General features: G+C 45.3%; 1 long non-coding RNA gene across 1 annotated transcript; it reads right to left on the bottom strand.

Annotated features, from left to right (window-relative positions):
- Positions 1-1,514: 1,514 nt before the first annotated feature.
- Positions 1,515-5,199, bottom strand: LOC132388820 (uncharacterized). Its single transcript, XR_009510350.1, has 6 exons — positions 5,077-5,199; positions 3,030-3,085; positions 2,572-2,636; positions 2,335-2,376; positions 1,962-2,005; positions 1,515-1,602 (listed from the first exon to the last, which is right to left on the bottom strand). It is a non-coding gene; the product is annotated as an uncharacterized LOC132388820 (long non-coding RNA).
- Positions 5,200-6,382: the final 1,183 nt, after the last annotated feature.

A 6,382-nucleotide genomic window follows, 5' to 3' on the forward strand; every position in this document is an offset into this window, starting at 1 on the left:
AGGAGACACACCCGTGGACACTGATTGACTGTTGGAACCCACAGGAAAGGTGGGGGCACCTGAGACCGAACCAGGAGATCGGTCAGTAAAGCTCACAGTGTCAAAGCAGGGCCGGTGGGGACTTGTGTGTGTGTCCACACATGCCAGAGTGACAAGTCTATCACAGAAGAACGGTCTAGCAGAAGGACGAAGAGGTCACAACTGAATGACCACACCGATCCGACAGATTAAGAAAGCAAAATAAGGTTTGCCGGACTGTAGCTGTTACATCCCGCCCGCGCTCTCTCTCTCTCTCTCTCTCTCTCTCTCTCTCTCTCTCTCTCTCTCTCCAACGATTACAATACAACAACCATAACGACATAAGCACTCATGAACTGAACTGAACTTTATACTTTTCTATGACAATTTATTTACCGCTAGAGATCGATAGCTTGTTTATTATTGATTATTATTATTCCTACACTTTTAGGTTTATTACTGTTAACTTGTTTTATATGTTTATTTGCATTATTGATATGGTTTTTTGCTTATTTTTTATTAACAAACACCTTTAGTATAGTACCACCAGACTCCAACAAATTCTTCTTTCTCTGCTGGTTAGACACACAGTTACGGGGTACTAACAAATTGGGGGCTCGGCCGGGATTGATAAATTAATTTGGGTGCCAGTGAATCGGGATAAAAGTCCCTTAACTGATCTAGTTGCGTGGATAACCAGGCGGGAAACCAGAAAAGATGGAAATAGACAAATTTCTAAAGAACCCGACTTCGGGGTCATTAGAAGGTGCCGGGAAGGCGGAATTGGTGAGTGTTGGGAAACAATTAAATAATTCAGCGGTGAAATCGTGGATGAGAAAGTTGAATATACAGAGAGCAATAGCTATGCATTATGTATCAGAGGACGTGTTCCAATCGGCTGTATACAAGTATACGATTTTCTGACATTAGATTCTACCTTTGAAACTTTTTAACATTGGAGAATGATCCCAAAACAAATAGGGCTGGATGTCACGGATAAAAATCTGGTTGCTGGATAAGACGAGACTCACATCATATCGCTCACTATTCAGTGAGCTAATTCTTATAACTTGCTGATACGAAGAGCCGAGACGGGAAGGGCGGAATCATTGGAATTATTGTCACGTGACCGTTTCAGCCGCTGCACCAGTCTCCCGGACAAGATGAAATAGAGGCTTGTCTGAAGGTTGAGAGTCACACACTGCTGCTTTTCAGATCTGTGCGAAACATGTCTTTAGAAACTGAACCGCCTATAATGTGGACAATGAGTTTATTGAGATCGTAACGCAGAGCAAAGTTGAGAGGGCAAAGGTTGGTGAAAGCGTGAGGCTGCCTATCATGGGCTGGAGGAGTCTAGGTTGAAGTGAGAGAACTAAGCCGCTACGATAAAAAAAATGTGTCACACCCTTCAGTGATGTCTCGGAGTGAAGATGTGACACTCGAGAGAGAGATGCCGGAGACACGGATAACGGTCGTATATAAAAAGTAAGAGACGTGTGGCACGGTGGCTTCTTCCACGATGGTTGTCTTTCTCATGTGTGAATTCCCGGCCAACCGTCCTCTTCTATTCAACAGTGACGTCATCTGACAGAATAAATAAACAATTCATGTTGGCTCTCTCGGCAACTGGAAGGAAATAAAGATGGTGAGATCAAATACGGGCGATATTTACTTATTCGGTGTCAAAGAGAATTTGCAGACAATTTGTCTGTTTCGCAAGGCCACAGGCCCAGGACCATTATTCCTCTGAATAACAATGTTTGCTGCCCGCCGACGCCTGACCCCAGTCCCACAGTGTTACATGTCTCTCATCTGTTAATCACTGGGTAACTTGGCAGCACGCACAGCCGGGGCTCTGCTCAACTCATCGGCTTGGCCATAATGGACATGTTCCCTTTGCAAGTCACATTTTTCATCGACAGCCTCGTGTTCTGCTCACTTACCTCTTCAGATCACTGTAAACAGATCGATCCCCCAGAACCAGTCCCTGTTAAACGGAAATAAATCATTGTGATTAGCAAAAGTTAATAACAAACGCAGTCTGTGAGGGAGGAGAATTGAAAGAACTCCGAAAAGGACGTGGACACATGTAACAAATCGGCTCGGAAAGACCGTGGGACAGAGGGACCAGGTTGTGTTCCACAGTCCAGACTAACACATGATACTTCATGAGTTCATCCGCCATTTCTGCGGCCCCCATTGCCGCCTCTTCGACGTCATTCTCGCTGTCGATTGTCTCACTTCAGGGTCTGTTTCTTACTGTGTGAAGTGGAAACAATTACTTCAAAAAGGGAGAGACGCAAATAATTCCCTCACCGTGTAAGTGGAGTTTCCATCTTGTGCATTGTGCCTTGCGCCCTGGAAAGAGAAATTAAAGATTTATATTGTGACGTTTAACCTTGCGCTCGACAATTGTATTCTGTCTCTCCACGTGTAAACCCCGAGTGTATCAATCTTCGCATTCATTGCTGCTCGGACGCGACCCATCACATTACTTATCTTCTTATCTTTGAAACAATGACTGAGATCATAAACATAATACAAAGATCCAACCTGTTCATCCCTTGAGAGATTTTCATAGGTTCCCGATGAGTTCACGGTGTTTGTATCCAAGGTGCCTGCGGGAACAGTACAGATACGTCACAGCGGTGAAGAGCATCATGGGCCGTTGTTAATACAGCGGATGTCAATGCGGCCACAAAACAAAATGCCAGCGACAGCACGAACTACATTCCCACAAACGCCAGAAACCGGTCACCCCCTGTATAGACGGCCAATAATTTAGGTCAGATACAGAAAGGAAAATACCATACCGCCCCGCCAATGTAATCCTGTGTTGAAAATGTCCACTTATTTAACCGGACAACCCAACAACCCAAGCGACATTATTCGTGACCATTCTCTCGGATGAAACCCTGCAGATTCTGTGCACTAGGAACTGCCATATCTAAATGAAATGTTAAGAGTTCCAGGGGCCCAGTAACAGAACAGATGAAATGCAGTTCACTCACTGTTCCGTCCGGAATCGATGCTCGTGTCGTACTGGGATTGTGGGGGATCTTTGATCCTGAATGAACAGAAACAATGTTCAAAACATGAATTCCGGAGGAGTTGACTTTATTGCGCTGATACACAGAGTGAGAACGGCTCCAATCATTCCATTGCATTCTGCCCGGTTACTCCTTGATACTGTCCCGGTTATCGGATGCCCGGTTCCAGCCCTGCACGATCTCAACAACAGTGACCACAATGGGATTAACAGAGAAAGAATTGCTTTGGCCAACTGGATGACGGTTTTCCAGGGGAAAGTGTCTTTCAGACAAATGTTCCCATTTCAGGGGGAAAGCTCAATGCTGATTCTGACCACAGGTGACTCCTGATCTGTGGGATAATTCCGGAACTGCTGATCAATGTAACATGTCCTTGGGAAGATAAACTCTTGTTCCCCTGATCCTGTTCCCGTTTACAACACTGTCCTTTGTCAATATCTTTCAGCCTCGTTCATCCCACCGAAAGACTGTAAGACCATAAGAGATAGGAGCAGAAGTGGGCCATTCGGCTCAGCGAGTCTGTTCCGCAATTTAACCCTGGGCTGATCCAATTCTTCAAGTCGTCCCATGTCCCCTGCTTTTACCCGATACCCTTTGATACCCTGGTTAATCAAGAACCTGTCCATCTCTGTCTTAAATGCACCCAATGACTTGGCCTCCACAGCCGCTCGTGGCAACAAATTCCACAGATTTATCCCCCTTGGTGAAAGTAATTTCTCCGCATCCCGGATCTAAAAGGACGTGCTTAATTCTGAAGTCGTGCCCTCTTGTCCTAGACTCCCCTACCATGGGAAATAACTTTGCAATATCTAAACTGTTCAGGCCTTTCAACATTCGGAATGTTTCTATGAGATCCCCCCTCATTCCCCTGAACTCCAGGGAATGCAGCCCAGACCTTCCTCAAACGGTAACCCTTTCATTCCTGGAATCATTCTCGTGAATCCTCTCTGAACCCTCTCCAATGTCAGTACACCCTTTATAAAAATAAGGAGCCCAAGACTGCACACAATTCTCCAAGTGTGGTCTCACGAATGCCTTATAGAGCCTCAACATCACATCCCTGCTCTTATATTCTATACTTCTAGAAATGAGTACAAACATTGCATTCACCTTCTTCACCACCGACTCCACCTGGAGGTTAACCTTTAGGGTATCTCGCACAAGGACTCCCAAGTCTATTTGCATCACTGGATTTTGAATTGTCTCGCCATCTAAATAATATTCTGCCCGTTTATTTCTTCCACCAAAGTGCATGAACTACACTTTACCACAGCATATTTCATTTGCCGCTTCTTTGTCAATTACCCTAAACTATCTTGCTCTCTCTGCAGGCTCTCTGTTTCCTGAACGCTACCGGTTCATCCACCTCTCTTTGTATCAAGGGCAAACCTAGCCGCAGATCTATGAATCCCTTAGCCCACATCATTGACATACATCGTGAAAAGTAGCGGTCCTAGCACCGAGCCCTGTGGATCTCCACTAGTAATCAGCAGCCAGGCAGAATAGGATCCCTTTATTCCCGCTCTCTGTTTTCTGCCGAACAGTTAATGCTCCACCCACACTAGTAACTTCCCTGCTGTTCCATTGGCTCTTAACTTGGTGAGCAGCCTCATGAGTGGCCCCTTGTCAAAGGCCTTCGGAAAATCCAATTAACCACATCTACTTTATCTCCTTTGTCTACACTGCTAGTAATTTCCTCAAAAGGGTTTGTCATGCTGGCTTTAGCCTATCTTGTCGTGTGCCTCCAGGTACTCCCTAATCTCAACCCTAACTATAGATTCCAACAACTTCCCAGCCACTGATGTCAGTCAATCTCCTTCCACAAAGGCCGTCGGTTCATGTTCCCCCACCAGTAATGCCCGACTCGCCAGTTTCCTCCAGCTCCGGCTTGTGTAAATTGCTTCGGTCATCGGTTCCCGTTAAACCTTCCAATATCCCACTTCTGCAAAATAAAGATCTCCCGCAATAATTAGAAGAAGAAGCGATATTCGGAGAAAAGGGCATTTACCCGCCAATTTTCCTTGCGAATAACCATGCGCAGACTCCGCCGATCAGTCCTCCGGCAAGAGAACCCAGTTCACCCACGATCGCGGCAGCGCCTAGGGTGAAATTGTCGCCTGTTTCTGGGGCTAACACACACACAAAAAAACAACAAATATGTATCTTAGATTGCGCAAACCCGTCTTTTTCGGTGTCAAATGGATTTTATAGAACCTTAGAACATCACAGCACAGAAACAGGCCTTTCGGCCCTTCTTGGCTGTGCCGAACCATTTTTCTGCCTAGTCCGACAGATCTGCACCTGGGCCATATCGCTCCAAACCCGTCTCACCCATATAACTGTCCAAGATTTTCTCAAATGTCAAAAGTCAGCCCGCATCTACAACTTCATCTGGCAGCTTATTCCACACTCCCACCACTCTTTGTGTTCCATTTAATCTTTTCCCCCTTCACCCTTAACCCATGACGTCTGTTTTTTTTTCCCCTAGCCTCAGTGGAAAAAGTCTGCTTGCATTCACTCTATCTATACCCATCCTAATTTTATACATCTCTATCAAATCACCCCTCATTCTCCTCCGCTCCAGGGAAGTCCTAACCTATTCAACTTTTCTCTGTAACTCCGTTGCTCAAGTCCCGGCAACATCTTTGTAAACCTTCTCTGCACTCCTGTAATTACTCCTGTAATTAGGTGACCAAAACTGCATACAATACTCCAAATTCGGACTCACCAATTTCTTATACAACCTCACCATTATATTCCAACTCTTATACTCAATACTTTGATTTATAAAGGCAAATGTAGCAAAAGCTCCCTTTACTACCCTATCTTCGTGTGACGTCACTTTTAGGGAATTTTGTATCTGTACTCCCAGATCCCTCTGCTCTACTGCCCCCCTCAGTGTCCTACCATTTGCATTGTATGTTCTACCTTGATTTGACCTTCGGAAGTGCAATACCTATCACATGTCCGCATTAAACTCTATCTGCCATTTTTCAGACCATTCCTCCAACTGGTCCAAATCCCTCTGCAAGCTTTGAAAGCTTTCCTCACTGTCCACTACACCTCCAATCTTTGTATCATCAGTGAATTTGCTGATCCAATTTGCCACATTCTCATCCAGATCATTGAGATAGATGACAAATAACAATGGACCCAGCACTGATCCCAGTGACACATCACTAGTCATTGTTCCCATTGTCACTGACACAAGGGTGAGTTCCTGCCCTGTCTGCAGGAGATTGTTCCCATTGTCACTGAGACAATGGTGAGTTCCTGCCCTGTCTGCCGGAGATTGTTCCCATTGTCACTCACAC

This window comes from Hypanus sabinus, unplaced genomic scaffold (genome assembly GCF_030144855.1).
Source record: "Hypanus sabinus isolate sHypSab1 unplaced genomic scaffold, sHypSab1.hap1 scaffold_418, whole genome shotgun sequence".
NCBI classification, from domain to species: domain Eukaryota; kingdom Metazoa; phylum Chordata; class Chondrichthyes; order Myliobatiformes; family Dasyatidae; genus Hypanus; species Hypanus sabinus.